Source organism: Saccopteryx bilineata, chromosome 2, assembly GCF_036850765.1.
Source record: "Saccopteryx bilineata isolate mSacBil1 chromosome 2, mSacBil1_pri_phased_curated, whole genome shotgun sequence".
In the NCBI taxonomy this organism is placed as follows: domain Eukaryota; kingdom Metazoa; phylum Chordata; class Mammalia; order Chiroptera; family Emballonuridae; genus Saccopteryx; species Saccopteryx bilineata.
The window spans coordinates 256731559-256749482 of record NC_089491.1 but is presented as its reverse complement, the minus strand read 5'-3'; the positions used below and the strand labels follow the sequence as shown (position 1 = coordinate 256749482).

Below are 17924 nucleotides of genomic sequence, written 5' to 3'. Positions count from 1 at the left end.
GGGTGGAGAGGTGGGCAGCGGAGTACAGCATGGAGGGCCCTCTATGGGCAGTACCTAAGGGGGTGGGTTGGGTGGGCTACATGCAAAGGTGTCCGGGATTGGGAGAATAGCATGTTGGGGGCACCAAGGGGGACCATGCACATGCGTGCCTGTGGGTGTCGCTGTGTAGGGAGAGGGGAGAGCTAAAGGCAGGGAAGAGACAGAAGGGGCAGGACAGGTAGGCCGAGCAGGCCTCCCCAGTGCTTTGGGCTAGCTGTGCTCTAGCTCACCTCTGCAACAGGCTTCCTGTCTGCGCCATCTCTGAGCCTCCGGGTGGTGAGTGCACTTCAGGAGTGACCTCTGCCTCAGGCGCAGCAGAGAGTAGAAGCAGGTCATGCGTTCACAGCCATTCTCTTTAGCAACAGCGTGCCAATGGGGAGGGGATTAGCGGTGTGGGGGTGACGAGGCTGTGATAGGCCCTGGGCGGCTTCGGCCAGGGATCTATTGCCATCAGAGGCCCGGCGAGCCTGCGGGTGTAGTGTGCTTTGTGGGGAGCTGGTTCATTTGTTGGCAGATTGGTGTGCAGGGCTGCAGTGGACCCATTTGGTGCCCATCTTTAGAAAAGCGTACTCCTTCCTCAAAACCCTTTACTTGCACCTGTTTGAAACTTTTAATATACCAACTTTGTCTGAACAGTGTTCTTTCATTTGTTGGACACATTTATATATATATAAAAAAATCTACAGTGCCTATTGTGAAAGGTGCCAGCTAGGGTTGTGTAACCTGCCCAACCATATGTAATAGCCCTATTAATGATAAACATTTAACAGGAGCAGTGGTTAGTGGGGTCCTGAGGACTATCCACGACTTCTGTCACCTCCAGGCAGAGAGAGAGAGAGCTGACCATTTGCCAAGCTAAGAGAAATGACCCTACAGGGAGCCTGGCACAGGCCAAAGTGGGACCAGGACATGGAGAGGCCCTGGGAAGCCAGGTAGGAAGGCCTCGGGGTGGTCAGCAGAAGTGGGGACAGGAGCCTCGGAGCCTGTGTGGAGAGCGGGGCAGCCTGGGTCTGGTGGTGTAAAGTCAGGCTGGAGCCCCAGGACTGACGGGCTTGCTCTAGGTATAGCTCCCTCTGACCTCCTCAAGGAGTGTTGTGTAGCACCGCCCTCTGCGGACACCTGGTTTTCCTGTCAAGTGCCAGTCAGCTCAGACTGGCAGCAGCATCTGATCAAATAGATGAACAATATGAATAAAGATGAAGTAATGGGCTTTGGGCTGCCAGAGATAAATTTCCTTTTATGTACTGCTTCCCTCTGACGTGTGTGTTGAATAATGATGCCTGACGCACATCTTCAGAAATAGTAGCTGCTCAGGCTGGGCGGTGTGGTGAGGCGGAAGGAGGCCCCACTTGGGGAACAGATCCCCACCTGGCAATGCCCTTTGGCAGTCCTCCAGGGCCTGGCATGCCCAGCATACTTCTGGTTAGAGGCCAGATGTTTTTCCTGAGAGGCTAGAACTGACAGCCAGCCAAGCCCCCTGGGTATATTCCTCCCCTCCCAGGATATTTTTACATCAGAAGCAGAACAGTTTGTATGGGGTGGGACCCCTGGAGCAGGACTGTGAGCTCATTTACCATTTGGCAGAGGCTCATCTGCCTGATAAAATTCTCTTCTCATACCCACTCCTCACCCCCCTCCAACACACCCACCCACCCACCCACATGCATGCACACGAGCTTTGTTCTTGGTCAAACTCTGAGGTTCACCTCAGCCAATCCTCTGCCCCCTTTACATTTATTATTTTTAAGGGTTATTTACCATTAAGGCAACAATTCCAGATGTTCAAGATCGTGGTGTTTTCATAGCTCCAGTACCCCAGAGGTCACTGTTTTTAGGTCTTTATTTTTAGTCAGTATTTTTCCTTTATGTGAGCATCCTTTTTACATCATTGGGATATGAGAAGTTTTGCCATTTTCACATGACTGTACATCTCAAGCGCTTTCCCACATTATCGCAGGCCTACTCTGTATCTACTGAGTGGCTGTGGATTGCCTTTCCTTCTGTTAAACATTTTGGTTCTTCCCAGATTGTCAGAGCCAAGCTGTTGCCTGAGCATCTTTGGCATTTAAAATGTTCTTTGGTGTTTCTTTCTGGGGCAGATTCCCAAGAGTATGATCACTGAGTCGAAGGGTGCTACTGCTTTCCTGTGGCACCTATCGCCCTTTGGCCAAAGCGTTCTGGTCCGTGTTGCTCTAGGGGCTGGGTGTGGACACCTCCCCTGCATTAAACTTTCATTGTCCTGACAGTGTTTTTGACCAGGCGTAATGTTGTGCCTTGTTAGTGTTTTAACTTGCATTTGACTAACCAAAAAGGACGAATTTTCTCCTCAGGTCATTGTAATTTGTGGTTGTCCTTCCATAGCCCATCAGCTGCATCTTCCACATAGATGGAAACCCAAAGGGAAGTATTATGAATGTTGTTGGTGTTATTTTGGATATGGCTGGAATCCAAACCAGACAGAACTTCTTAGAAGCCTGGCAACCGTTCCACTTTGCTTGGTGGGTGGGGTTCAGCTAAGTGGTCCCTGAAACTGTCATTTCCCAGCGGGATCTGCTAGGTTCCTGGTTCAAGAATTATTAAGGGTTTCAAGACAGAGACAGCTAAGTATTAAACCAAGTATGGCGCCCCTCTGACTTCAGCCCTGTGTGACTGCATGGGTCACATGCATGGGATGGCCACGCCCCCTCCATCTCCTGGAGTCATCTAGCTGGAAGTGGACAGAGTTTAGCAGTGGCTGTCTGACTGAGTTCTGTCCACCTTTTAGCTTTCCCAGGGACCATTCTAGATCCCGGCATGGGCTGGCTTCTGCCGTGGGGCTGGTTATGGTTACCAGAACCCTGTGCTCCTGCTCTTCTTATCCTGTGCTGGTCGTGTGCCCTCCCTGGTTTTCTCAGCCCTGCAGTTAATTGTTTTTAGTCCATGGCATTTCTGTGCCCACCTTCCCCTCACCTTGACCTCCGGTGGCTCTTTCTAGTGGAGAGCTGGCTCTTCTCCTGGGCCAGGCAGAAGAGCAAACATCTCACTGCCAGGAATAGTTCACCTTTGTCTCACCCACTTTTATCTTCCCTTTCCCATACCTGCTCCTTGCCAGCCCAGGGCTAGGAGGAGCTGCTGCTTGTATGGTGAGAAGTTGGTAACTCAGTGGGTTGCAGATAAGTGCCATCAGTAAGGACTGATTGTACTTGCTGTTAATTAGAAATGCCAGGCTGTCTCCCTTCCCCACGCTCCCTTCCAAACAGCAGAGGTTCCCCGGGGACTGTTAACTTTTCAGGGGGCTCTGAAACGTGGCAGCATTTTGAATGAGCTAGAAGGGTTTCTGGAGAAGGATGGGGGATGACCCCTGGTGCAGGTGTTGGTGGCTTTGTGCAGGGGATCTGGGGCTGACTGCCCAGCTTGCCAGGCATTCTGGGAGTTTCTCCCCATGAATTGCACCGAGTTGGAGTTTTCTTAAATGGCCTTTGTCTTGATTTAGCTCTTACCCTCATGGGAAATGTAGCATTACACTTGCGGGTTTTTCCCACATTTTTCCGAGTTTGAATTAGGAAGTTCTCACATTGATCTGACAAGGGTTCAGTTACCCACATGAGGGGAAATCATGTAGCCATAGAATGCCAAGCTGTTAGTCATACAGAGGGAGGCCACCAAGCCAGCTGTTCACTACTCGGATAGAAAGCCAAACACACAATCCCCAGTCATTGCCATTTGGCTGTTAAAATAATTTGATTTTTTTCTAGATTGCAGAGATAATTCATGCTCATTGTTGAAAATTTAGTAAACAAAAACATTTAGAAGAAAATAAAAAGTACCTATAATTCTATTGCACAGTTATAACCACGAATAATAGCTACTATGCATTGAGAACTGGTGCAATACACCTGCATGTATGATTCCTTGATCTCTTTCACCCTGAGCCCCAGGTAGTTTGAGGTCCATCCATCTCATTTTGCAAATGTGGGAGCTGAGACTTAGAAACAGACAGAAGTTGGTGGGTCCTAGCCTTAGTGAGTAGTCGCATACCCAGCCACTAGTCTCCATATGTATGCACTGTTGTATTTTTGTGTGTGTATGACAGACAGAGGGACAGATAGGGACAGACAGACAGAAAGGGAGAGAGATGAGAAGCATCAAGTCTTCATTGCAGCACCTGAGTTGCCCAGGCTTTCAAACTGGAGACCTCAGTGTTCCAGGTCTTCGCTTTATCCACCATGCCACCACAGGTCCGTTTTGTCTAGTTCTGTTCATTGCTAAGAGAGTATTGAACTTTTTAATAATAATTGTAGATTTCTCTTTCTCCATTTATTTCTGTTTTGCTTCATGTACTTTCAAGCTTAGTGATGAGATATATTCACATTCAGGAATTTGTGTCATCTTGATGAATGGACTTCTTTTGTCATTATGAAATTTCCCTCTTTCTTTCTGTCCTCAGACCTTCTTTCAGATGTTAATAAGGCCAGTGCAGCTTTCTTGTAATTGCTGTTTGCCATTGGTTTCTTTTTCTAATGTTTTCTTTTAACCCATTGGTATCTTTATATTTAAAGTGTGTTTCATAGAAAAAGCATATGATTGGTACTTTATCTGTGCTTTTATTTACAGGGAGTTTATAGATAGAATATAATGAGTCTTTCTTTGCTTTTTTTTAATTTAGTTTAATAGTCTCTGACTTTTAATTCGAGACCAGTTTTTAAGTCAATGTAATTATTGATATGGCTGGGTTTAGTTTAAATCTACCATTTTGCTATTTGTTTGGTCTAATCTATTTTTGGGTATGTGTATTTTCTCTTTTCCTGCCATCTGTGGTTATTTTTAGTATTTAATGTTCTTTCCTTTATTAGCTCATAACTATACATCGTTCTTTTCTCAGTGGTTGCTCTGGGTTTACATTACACATCCTTAGCTCTTGATAGTCTTCCTTCAAATTATATACCATCTCAGCTATAATGTAAGAGTCTTACAACGAGGTACTTTTCCTCTTCTGCCACCCTTTCTACTGTGTCCTGTTTTACTTTTTTTTTTTTTTTTTTTGTATTTTTCTGAAGCTGGAAACGGGGAGAGACAGTCAGACAGACTCCCGCATGCACCCTACCAGGATCCACCTGGCACGCCCACCAGGGGGCGATGCTCTGCCCCTCTGGGGCGTAACTCTGCCTTGACCAGAGCCACTCTAGCGCCTGGGGCAGGGGCCAAGGAGCCATCCCCAGCGCCCAGGCCATCTTTGCAACAATGGAGCCTTGGCTGCGGGAGGGGAAGAGAGAGACAGAGAGGAAGGAGGGGGCGGGGTGGAGAAGCAAATGGGCGCTTCTCCTATGTGCCCTGGCCAGGAATCAAACCCGGGTCCCCCGCATGCCAGGCCGACGCTCTACCGCTGAACCAACTGGCCAGGGCCCTGTTTTACTTTTGAAGATGATATGAACCCCACTTTTTTCTTGTTCTATATAGTCAATTATCTTTGAATGAAATTTTAAAGTGAGAAAACCATTGTCTTTTATATTTACTCATAGAGTTACCTTTCCTAGCACTCTGTTTTTTTGTCTGGATCTGAGTTTCCATTTGGTATCATTTTCTTTCAGCTTGAAGAACTCCCTTTAACCAGTTTTGTTAAAGGTCAGCCAGCCACAATTCCCTCAGGTTTTTTGTGCCTGAACATATCTTTACTTTACCTTTATATACTTTAAGATTTTTATTATACTTATAAGATAATAAATCCAAAGTAAAATTTGGTGACTATCAAAGAGCAACATATTTTTAGGTTTCATTTCTCTAACCCTGCCAGTAAGTCTGTTTCAGGGCTCGCAGCAGATGACCGACCGCAAAGGGACGTCTGACGTCACAAGCCGAGAAGTCCTGGCAAACTCCCATAAAAGACAATCCTTTGTCCAACAGCCAATTAAATGATGTCACGACCCTTCTCACTCCCCTCCCCCAAACCCTTAAAACCCAGTCCCAGGCTGTGCCTGGCCCCGTGACTCTCCCTTACGAGTCAGCCCGGCAGGGTTCCTTTCTTCCTTTCAATAAAGCCTGTTACTCTGGTCTTTTTGGACTCCCATGGATTCTAACACACACACTAACACACACACACACACACACACACACACACAGATATATATATATATATATATATATATATATATATATATATATATATATTTTTTTTTTTTTTTTTTTTTTTTTTTTTTTTTGTATTTTTCCAAAGTTAGAAACGGCAAGGCAGATAGATTCCTGCATGTGCCTGACCGGGATCCACCTGGCATGCCCACCAGGGGGTGATACTCTGCCCATCTGGGGTGTTGCTCCATTGCAGCTGGAGCCATCCTAGTGCCTGAAGCGGAGCCCGTGGAGCCATCCTCAGTGCCTGGGCCAACTTTGCTCCAGTGGGGCCTTGGCTGCGGGAGGGGAAGAGAGGGATAGAGAAGAAGGAGAGGGGGAGGGGTGGAGAAGCAGATGGGCGATTCTCCTGTGTGCCCTGACTGAGAATTGAACCCGGGACTTCCACATGCCGGGCCAACATTCTACCACTGAGCCAACCAGCCAGGGCTTCAAAGAGCAATATTTTTTAAAAAACAAATCTGATATGGCTGTTAAAACTATGAACAGTTGTTTTTAGAACCATTTATATTTCTAGATTTAAGTAAGCCACATTCACGATTTAACATTTTTCATTGAATTCAGAAGAAAAAAAGCTATAAATTCCTACCAATGGAAAATAAGATTATTCTATTAGTCAGCAATGATCTCTTCTCGGCCTCCCCAGTATGTTCCATTATAAACAAATTTACCCTTTAAGTAGAGCATCAATTATAAACAAAATGAAAGAAGATTACCACACTGAGGTCATACCATATAGTCAAGTACCAAGAATGTTGAAAAAGTTTAACTGAAACTTAGCAAAAAGAGTTATTTCTCACTTCATTAACCAGTGAAAATAATCTTCATTTATACACACTCTTACTTACAGTAGGAAACATACATGAATAGTGAATACTTAAGCAAAAATGTCTCCATCATTGCACTTTGAATGCCTTCATGATTTAACAAATGGAAAGATTTTCTGAACCCATCTGCTCTTCCACAGAACCTAATGCAATGCTAAAATTCTTTCATGGATGAATCATGCAATAAGTAATAAAAAACACCTTCCCTGCCTAATCTAGATTAGTAATATGCAGTACTAGTTAAAATATATACCACATTTGGCCCTGGCCGGTTGGCTCAGCAGTAGAGCGTCAGCCTGGCGTGCGGGGGACCCGAGTTCGATTCCCAGCCAGGGCACATAGGAGAAGCGCCCATTTGCTTCTCCACCCCCCCCCCTTCCTCTCTGTCTCTCTCTTCCCCTCCCGCAGCCAAGGCTCCATTGGAGCAAAGATGGCCCGGGCGCTGGGGATGGCTCCTTGGCCTCTGCCCCAGGTGCTAGAGTGGCTCTGGTCGTGGCAGAGTGACGCCCCGGAGGGGCAGAGCATCGTCCCCTGGTAGGCAGAGTGTCGCCCCTGGTGGGCGTGCCAGGTGGATCCCGGTCGGGCGCATGCGGGAGTCTGTCTGACTGTCTCTCCCCGTTTCCAGCTTCGGAAAAGTAAAAAAAAAAAAAAAAAAATATATATATATATATATATATATATATATATATATATCACACACACACACACACCACATTTGAGACTGTTATAGCAGAAAATGTCAGGCATTTGTTCATTTTAAACAATGAACTCTGTTGGGTTAAACAGAGCTATTTCTGGGCAGAAGGAAAGTCGTACAGTTGTCCATCAAATGCTTTTCCCCAAGGATTCTGGCTTTCCAGAGTTGTTGTCTTTTGACCTGAGGGCTTTTCTGTGTCCCCGCCCCTGATGCTGTACACCCCATTTCATGTCCATTGGTCAGGATGTTGTTTGCTTGGCTGGGCAAAACATTTTTATTCTAACATTTATTTCTACTTCGTTTCTTCCAGCTGTTAAAGAGTTTTTGCCTAAGATAAAAGGACAAACACATTTAACTAGGGCTTATGGTAGTTGTCACTTTAGTTGATTCAGTTTTATTTCCTTCATTACTTTTTTGTTTGTTGGTTTAAAAATGTAGGCCTAGATTCTCAAAAAACAATCAACAATCCTAAGAAAATGTAAATGGTAATCAAGGCCGTTCCGTGGAAGCAACACTGGTGCCGAGGGATCCTGTCTGACCCTATGGTAGTTCCATGTGGAGATCAAGTCCAGCTTCATCTGCCATTTCGTGAAACAGCATGCTCACTTGGTTTTGTGGTGTTACTAGGGTTATAGTGGTACTCACTGTGTCTTCCTTCCATTGGTTATGTTGGAACACCCAGTGTTTCAAATGGGTGTTTAGATTTGTTCATCAGGGCAGAAATCTTTCCAAGGTTCATACTCCTCAATGTAGCAACCATAGACTTAACCACGCCTGCCATGGGCGTGGTCACCTTGCCCACTGGGGCTGCAGTTGGACTCTGGCTGCCGCAGCAGCGACCCTAACACTCATTCTCAGGAAACTAACAGCTTGGTTCTTCAGGCGGACTGCATTTTCAGCATGTATTCTTGCAACTTCTGTACTGCCTTTCTGAATAGCCTTTTAAATCTTGGCCTTTTCAGCCTTTTCTTCTTTATAGCATTTCTTGGCATTCCTATTAAGTTCTTTTGCAGCAAACGTCAAGGTAAATAGGTGTTTCTCCATATTCGACATGGTCCCATGACTTTTCTCGGGAGGCAACAGCCCAGACAGCGGCAGGGGTTTGATGTGAGGGGGCTCTGAATTCTGGCACCTAGATTTGTGACCCCACTTTCTGTTTCCGCACGAGACCGGCTCTATTACCTACATTTTGAAGGGTATTTTTATGAGAAATAGAATTCTGGGTGGGTTCCCCCCCCATCACTATAAAGAAACTGTTCTTTTGTCTTCTGAATTATATGCCCACTGCCCCCACATTCTTTCTCAGGGCCCCAGTAGCCAAAGTCCAGGTCAGAGCTGCCCTCCAGATGACTGTAGCTAGGCACCTCACCTCACAGAACCTGGGCGCCTTTGACATTTGGGAGGGACATAAGCAGACTCCATAGCACAGGGGTGTGATGACCCTGATGGGAACTTGTTGGGTAGCGTGCTTAATGAATGGTAACGTGGCTTTGTGCTGTCACCAGACAGTGGCTGCTGCTGTTGCCTGGGTCTCTGCCTCAGGCTTACTGCTCCAGAAAAGGGGCCTGTTGTAGGACATAGCCATTGCAAGGCCCGAGGCCCCCTAGTCCTGAATGGCCTTTAATATTCCTCAGCACAGCCCCCACTCCTGCTCAGTCAGCCCCACCCCTCCCTTCCAGCATGGATGGACTTGGTGCAAAGGCACCAGAAAGTTCTCAGCCACAGGGTGGCCTGTGTAAGGAAAGCCCCACCAAGCTTCTATGGCGCCAGCCTGAAATGGGTCTTAGGTGGAAACTTGGCCCAAAGATGTTGGATCTCTGCACACTGCTTGTAATTCAAGCCCACCTACCTGACTGCGGGGTTTCGGATTTTGCTGGATCATGTTCTGACAGCCTCACAGGCTGCGTGGTGCGTGTGTCTTTGGGTGTGTCCAGGTTTCTTCCTTGGCCCTGTGGCATATGTCAGAAGTCCTTGTGCATGAAGTGGCCCCACAGTGGAGGGGAGGGTCCCAGCCTGGCTCTCAACACCTAGCAGGGTGTTGCTGCTCAAGTTGTGAGGAGCCTCCTTGTGGGCTCAGAGTGGCTCCTGAGGAGAGGGTTCCCCACTCTGGGGTAGAGAGCCCACTGGCACAGCCCAAGGTGGGCAATTGGCCCTCTTTTCAGGCTCTGCTGTGAGATAAGGTTCTTCCTTTCCTATTCTTACCCTCTTGCCTCCTGCTCCCTTTGTCTCAGCCTACTCTTCTCTCCCCTGGCCTCTGTGGCCCTCATCTCTACCACGTGTCCCCACTGAGGTTCCTGAGGCAGTATTTCCTGACGGGGCACAAGCTCCTAGTCACCAAGACTTGGCAGTCTGAACTGCCCCTTTGAGGTTTCGGGAACAGTCACCTTTAATTTCTTGGCACATATTACCACATGTTGGAATTTCCATTTCTTTTAGAAAATAAACCAATTTACTAACTTACAGTAAGAAACGTGATTGCCGAGAGCCTGAGAGTGAAGCCCCTGACCCAGCGGAGGGCAGTTGTCCTTTGAAGGAGGCTAGGCGAGCAGGTGGTCTGGGCGGGGCTGTGAGAGGTGGCCGGCCTTGACTGCTGGCCTCGCGGGGAAAGGCAGGCTCAGTTCCACTGCATTTGTCTTCGCCCAGGCTCCTCTCATGCTGCTGCCTTGCCGAATATGGACTTTTCTGTGGCTTCATTATTTTCAGATTGATTTCCTTCTTAGCAGCAACTGCTCAGATAGCTCTTCCCCAGCCTCGGAAGCCATCCACCCTTAGTGGTGTTTGCACTGGTCCTGCTAATAGGTTTCCTCTAAGCTGTGGGCAATGACTGCAGGTCAACAGGTACGGACACGAAGAGACAGGCCAGGGAGACGATGGTGGGCCTGGATGGGGGTGCAGCCTCCCCGGGAGCTGCTTCCATGCTGACTGATGACGGGGGTGGAGGGGTGCAGGGGTGCTGGCCAAGGACTCCCTGAGTCTTTTCCACTGCAGCCCCTCAGCCCCTTTCCTTCTCCTTCCCCCCGACCTTGTCTCCGAGTCCCGGGTCCTGATTCCCAGGCGACGGCTCTGGGCTCTGCTTGCTCTGCTGGTGCAGCTACTCCTGCAGGCAGCTTTCTGCTCCATGGCAGTGTCCCGTGAATCCCGGCTTCCAAGGCTTCTTTATAAATGACCAGTTCTGTTGAGCTGTCAGATAGGGGGGTTGCTTACATGGTCAGAGGATTATTTCCTCTTGCTCCCCCTCTCACAGTGTGACTAGGTGAGGAAGCCCGGGCCCAGGGTTGAGTGTGTGCCTTTGTTCACCACAGCTGGTTGCCTCTCCTGCAGGGGAGTCTGGGTCTGCCTGGTAGAGGCCTTTCCTTTCACAGGGGCAAACACCAAGGCCCGGAGCAGAGAGGGTATCTGCTCAGTCACACAGCCTGGTGGTGGCCGACCCAGCACCTAAGCTGAGGACCTGCCCACCCAGCAGTCTCCCTGATGGCCTGGGAACATAGAAAACAGACAATAAAGGACTAGGTTGGGACCTGAAAAAGCCTTCAAGTCTGCCAGGCACAGGAACGCCCTCCTTGGCCTCACTGACTCTCATTATCGGCCTCTGCCAATCAGTTCTGGGGTGAGGCTCACAGCCCCCAGCAGCTTGAGGACACTTTGCCGCCCTGAGGATGATGGGTCGTGAGGGAGGACTGCCCACTGCCCTTAGTGCCCTCCAGAAAGATTGCTCAGAAGCATGTGCCTGGATCCCAGCTTCAGGGACCGTGACCCAGAACTAGGAGAGGGATGGGAGGGGCTTAGGAGGAGCCAAAACAGCCTCCGCAAAGGCTTCTCACCCCTGCCCTTTTTCTCATGGCCTCACTCTGGGCCTCTTCACTTTAAACACATTATGCCAGCTTTACTGGTGTAGCCATTAGGGACAAGTTGTCCATAAGTGGAACTTCAGATGGCTGTCTCTGCAGGCCTGGTGGGACAGGGCTCAGGGACTGACTGCAGGGGCTCAGACTGGCAGTGAACAGGTAGTTGTGTTAACCTGGCCCCTGGTGCTCCTGGATCACGGGGCACCTGCCTTTCAAGGGACAGGAATCCTGACCCCAGAGAGATCGCCTACTTGGGTATTCTTGGTTCCCTGGCAGTTATGGATTTGGGACAATGGAGGCAGTCCCCACCCTGTGCAGCAGGTTCCAGGGGGCAGGGAAGCGTTGCCTCTGGCATCAGACAGATGGATGAGGTTATCTTGAGGAGGGCTGCTGCTGATTTTCTTCACTACTATTGGCTTTTCTCCACAGGGCTTTTCGATTTTGCTGCCTTCAGCACGATCATTTTCATAGCCAGGTGGTAATGGCCGAGGTGTGTGGTCTCACTGCAGGCCAGGCACGGGGTGAAGCACTTTACAGGTGTATTAACCCATTTTACAGATGAAGAACTAAAGGTTGATATTCAGTGATTGTGTAAGGTCACAGGGGTGATAAATAGTGAAGTGGACCTTCCAGGGCCGCTTGACTCATAAAGGGGGAGAGAGTCTCTAACTTGGCTTGTTAAACAGAACGGGCTGCTTTAACCCCTTGTTTCTCTAAGACACAAATTTGCATGTCTGCCTTATGTGGAGCAAAGTGGGAGATTCCACCTCAGGAGGGACTGGGGCCCCCCTCCTTGCCTTTCCCACAGACTTCTGCCTGGACCGAGACTCCACCCGCCACGCTGCAGGAAGAGGTTGGAGAGCATCCAGAGTCTGCAGGGTGACAGAAATTCTTTGCGGCGACTGTGTGGCCCAGGTCGGGCTGAGGCGGGCATGTCGCACATTATTTGATCGTGATTCTCTTCACTTTGGGTTTCTGTATTAGCTCAAGAGTCAGGGATGGCACCAGGAAAGCTATGAACCCAGACTCTTCTAACCCCAGAGCACCTTACCCCTCCTCACTGCTCACACCTGTACCTTGCCTTGCTGTTCACAGAACACTGCTGTCCCTTTCTCTCCTGCCATCCATTCATTCAGCACCTCCTGCATGCCTGGCTTCGGGATGTGGAGATCGACCAGGCAGACGCAGCCCTGGCCCCGCAGGGCCCCACAGCTCCTGGTGGTGAGAGCCCTCTCCCCACCCGGGGGCCCTGCCGCCTCAGCTCCCTCTGTCATTGATGCCAAGAGGCAGCGCACGTGGAAAGTTCTTGAGTGTGATTACATGGCTATCAGATGATTTCCAAGGATAAGCAGCCATGGCTGTCTTCAGGCCAGGAAAATGTATATTAGCAGTTTCCAGTGACCTGCTCAACAGCACTGACGCCATCTGGGGCAGGTCAGCAGGTTCTTACGTATGTGTTGCTAGACCTCACTGCAGCACTCAGGCCCACTTGCTATGGCCTTGAGACAGATGTTTGTGCTGAGGGAAATGAAACGCTGGCACAGGTTGGGCTTGCTGGCCCCTCCTGGTCAGCCCAGTGATGGGGTCCCAGAGGTGCCTGGTGACTTGATGGGAGAAGTAGGAGGTGGGGTCAGTGGTTTCTGAGCTGCTATGTTTGGAGTTGAGTGAGGGGTGGTGCCTCCGTAAGTGCCCGTAAAGGCAGAAAGAAGCCCTCCGGCCATGTTCCCCACCATGGCCCCAATAGTCGGTGCCACGGGGAGGCCACAGCTCATAACCCAAAGGGATATAGGACAACTGCTAACAAGTAACCAAGTCACGGAGACTGGGACAAGGCTTAGGGACAGTAGGTGAGAAAGCAACACTTACAAAACTAAATGTGTGTTGGCCCTGGCCAGTTGGCTCAGTGGTGGAGCGTCGGCCTGGCGTGCAGGGGTCCTGGGTTTGATTCCCGGCCAGGGCACACAGGAGAAGCGCCCATCTGCTTCTCCACCCCTCCCCCTCTCCTTCCTCTCTGTCTCTCTTTTCCCCTCCCGCAGCCGAGGCTCCATTAGAGCAAGGATGGCCCGGGCGCTGGGGATGGCTCCTTGGCCTCTGCCCCAGGCGCTTGAGTGGCTCTGGTCGCAACAGAGCGACGCTCCGGAGGGGCAGAGCATCGCCCCCTGGTGGGCAGAGCATCGCCCCATGGTGGGCGTGCCGGGTGGATCCCGGTCGGGCACATGCGGGAGTCTGTCTGACTGTCTCTCCCCGTTTCCAGCTTTAGAAAAATACAAAAAACAAAAACAAAAAAACAAAAAACTGAATGTGTGTTATGTGGACAAAGGTTAGTCTTCAACTTAGAAACAAGGAAATTATTTAATTTCCTGAACAGTCAGGACAAGGAGAGAACTCCTTCCTTTTCTTTGGTTACCCAGGGGGCAGCACAGGGCACTGGAGGGAGGGACTCGCTGGCCTCAGGTCAGCTGGTCAGGGGAAGGGGAGCATCAGGCCTCCAGCTCCCAGCCCCTCCCGTGCCCACTCAGTGAGGGCTCGGGTGAGAGCAGCAGTGTCACACCAGAGAGGGGGTGCAGTACCATGGCCTAAGCCCAGCTGGCATGAGGTTTGGCCCTCCTGCACCTGCGTTGGGTCGGCTAGGGAGCAGCCCACCTCTGCACCTCAGGACCTTGGGGAAGACTTACACCTGGCAGGGTAGGCTAGGGAGCCCAATGTGGTCACACGGGGTTCCTGATGCCCTCGACATGCCTGTGCCCACCATCAATGAGAGGAGGGGTCGGGGCACAGAGGGGCCATGAAGGTCAAAGATGACGCTGGTATTCTGGCTTGCGCTTTCCATCTGCCTGCCAGGGTTTCACAATTTATTATTTATTATTATCTGATGTTCCACCAGATTAGATCCTGACATTCCTTCCAGTGTCCGCAAGACCCAGCTTCTCAGCATTAATTCACCTACCTCCTTGGGGGGAGCGGCATCTTCCTGTTTTCCAAAGTTGTTTTGCTTTGTTTTCATCACGGATTCCTGTTTTGCATGACCCCCTTCAGGACTGGCATCACACGGGACCTGTTCTGAGGAAGGCAGACCGCTTTCCTTCTGGGTTTCCCAGTCCAGAAGGGTTGGCAGGGCCTCAGGGGAGCCGCTCCTGTTCCCAAGGACCCTGGGTGGTCCCCATGCTCCCTGCTCCAGCACTGAGGCCTCCGACCTGCCTCAGACCCTGCACTTGAGGGATGCCTGGGCTCAGCGCTCTGGCCAGGTGCTCCTGCCCCGCCGCCCAGACCGGCGCCCTCTCCCATGCCGCCACTACCGTGTCAACTCCCATAGTGAGCATCCATGAGGCAACCACCTTTTCCCAGAGGCCTCTCGAGGCCCCACCCCAGCCTGAAGTCATCTCTCCGACACCCCCACCCCGGGGGCCCCTCTCTGAGCCCCTTTTCTGTCAGTGGTCTTCCCTGTCAATGGTCTTGGGCTCCTTGTTCTCTCGGGAGCTCCTGTAAGACTTCTCAGTCTCCCTGTCCCCATTGCCTGAGTGAGGCAGAGACCTCCTCCTGTGCAGGAGCCCCAGGACCCACACTGGCCCCTGGGTGGGGCTGCCTACCCGCCCACCCGCACCAGGCCAGGTTCTCTCAGGGCTGGGGCTGGGCAAGCTGCTGTAATCTCTTGACCTCCAAGGCCATGCGGTGGCCAGTGCCACCAGGCTTTCTGTAAAAACCATGTTGTCAATCCCAGCTCTGCCACTTAGGGGCGTTGGGGTCTTGGGCACCATCCTTCGTTCTCCGTGCTGCCCTTCCTCCTCTTTCTGTCTCTTCTCAGCCCTTGGCTGATTGCAATCTGTGATCGTACTCCATCAGTTTTTTTTTTTTTCTGTTTTTTTTTTCTGAAGCTGGAAACAGGGAGAGACAGTCAGACAGACTCCCGCATGCGCCCGACCGGGATCCACCCGGCACGCCCACCAGGGGCGATGCTCTGCCCTTCCTGGGCGTCGCCATGTTGCGACCAGAGCCACTCTAGCGCCTGAGGCAGAGGCCACAGAGCCATCCCCAGCGCCCGGGCCATCTTTGCTCCAATGGAGCCTTGGCTGTGGGAGGGAAGAGAGAGACAGAGAGGAAAGCGCGGCGGAGGGGTGGAGAAGCAAATGGGCGCTTCTCCTGTGTGCCCTGGCCGGGAATCGAACCTGGGTCCTCCGCACGCTAGGCCGACGCTCTACCGCTGAGCCAACCGGCCAGGGCCCGTACTCCATCAGTTTAACAGACCTCCTGAAATCTAAATGGGACTTATGAAACCTGCTGTAATTGAATGGTCGAGGTGCTAACACTGCAGATTGGAAAGGCCTGGGTTTTGCCAAGCGTGCAGTGCCCACTGTTCTCGTTGAAACTGACAACTGCTATGTTTATGTCTCCTCAGAGGCCCTGCAGCGGGGTCTCCAGATGCTCCCTAGTTACTCATGGAGACACCTACCTGGACAGAGAGACCTCACAAGTCCCTCTGTCCTCCCCTCAAAGCTTGGCACACACGCCTCCTGACTGGTCCGGGAGCAGGTGGTTCTGGGCCCGGCAGTCCAGCTTCAGCCCCGTGTGGCTGTGGTTAAGTGCACTCGTCCGTACACTGGGGACAGTAGCACCTGCTCTGGAAAAGGACATGAAGCACCCAGGGCACGGCCATTGCGGAGCGGGGCCTTATTGGCATCAGCCCATCGATATCCCTGTCGCCTTTGTAGGCGCAGCTCACTTTTGCACATAACCAGCCTTGAATTTACTTCAGATCACAGAAACTTGGAACCAGAGGGAGCCCCGGTGAGCTTGCTGTGCCTGCACCCCTGCTCCCGCTTGGGGCTCTCCTTGAACCTTTTAACAGCCAGCTCTGTCTGCAGAGCCCACAGGGCACCTGCGCCAAGGCCGGGACCCTCTTTCGTGGGGGGACTTCTGGGGAGGAGTGGTTGCTATGGAAACAACCAGCTCAGTGAGCCAGGTGAGCTATTTTTAGAAGTGGAGCTTTTTTACAGCTTTGGAGGAAAATGAATCAAGTTTCTGGATGGGAAGTCCTGTCAGAGAGCAGCTTTTTGAAACCCAGAACCCAAAAGGCTGTACAGACTGGCTTTGGAGAGGAGCAGGGAGGTGACAGGATGGTGGGAGTCAGGGGCCCTGTGGCCACCCCATTTTGCACTGTCTCTTTCTTGTTTCTCTGAGGAACCTTGCTTTGCCCTCACCTGCCCACACCTCCTAGGGTTCAAGACACAGGATGCCTGGGGGGTCCCCTCCCCTCACACACCGTGGCAGATGAGTGAGAACAGCCCTGGCTGATGGGGAGCCTCGGGGCAGACAAGGTCAAAGCCATTGGAAGCCAGCCCGCGCTGGCCCCTCCCTCTGCACCCACACCCAGCACGGGGTTGGACAAGTTTTGGGGGGGAGGCCGTGCTAAGATGGGTCCTGACAGAAGGACAGGCCTGTAGGGGGTAAGGGGAGAAGCACAGGAGCCCCATTGGGGTCCTGAGCAGGGAAGGACATTTAGATGGCCCATCCACATCTGGGTGCCAAGAAGGCAGAGACCCCGTACCCCATGCCCAACAAGGCCGGCACAGTGCCTGCCAGCATCTCATCATTCAGCTTCTTGGCTGTTCAGCCCATCCAGTGACACAGGTGGAGACCCCACAGTCCTGGTGCTTTCTCACTTCTGCGCTGTCCCTTGATTTCTTTCCTCCTCCCCTCTCATTGGAAGATGGCTGCTCCCCTAAGCCCAGTACTGGTCACATCAACTGACCAGCTGCCCTGAGCCCTGAGCCTGGCTGTGCGGAGAGACCCCCGCTGCAGGGCCTCTGAGGAGACACAAACACGGCAGGTGTCGGTTGCAGGTGAGAACAGTGTGGGTGCTGCACACTTGGCAAAAACCAGCCATTTCCAATCTGCAGTGTTAGTATTTTATACATTTAATTACAGCAGGTTTGGTGACTTCTGTTTAGATTTCAGGACATTTATTAAGCTGCCTGAATTTGATCACAGAATGTAATCAAGTGTAATGATCAATGACAGAGTGAGAAACAGCCTGGTGTTCAGCTCAGTGTGGTCACTCAATAAGGGCTCCCCAATGATGTCCATGTCCTTATTCCCAAAACCTGTGAATAAGTTATCTTATATGGTAAAGGGACCATAAAGATGTGATTAAAGAGCTTGAGATGGGGACATTATTCTGGATTATCTGGGTGGGTCTCATATAATCACAAGGGTCCTTATAAGAGGGAGGGAGGCAGGTCAGAGTCAGAGAGGGATTGTAAGATGCTACTCTGCTGGCTTTGAGGTTGGAGGAAGGGGCCACAAGCCAAGGAGTACAGGCAGCCTCTATAAGCTAGAAAAGGCAAAGAACCGGAAGGAACAAAACCCTGCCAACAACTTGATTTGAGGACTTCTGACTTCCACAACTGTCAGATAATA

The 17924-nt window shown here is 50.9% G+C and overlaps 1 protein-coding gene and 1 pseudogene across 3 annotated transcripts in view; one reads left to right on the top strand and one right to left on the bottom strand.

The window, feature by feature from the left end:
- Positions 1–17924, top strand: part of OSBP2 (oxysterol binding protein 2) — a 135052-nt gene that overhangs the window by 81334 nt on the left and 35794 nt on the right. The gene's annotated exons all lie outside the window — the stretch shown is intronic.
- LOC136324142 (charged multivesicular body protein 1B2-like) lies at positions 8155–8718 on the bottom strand (annotated as a pseudogene).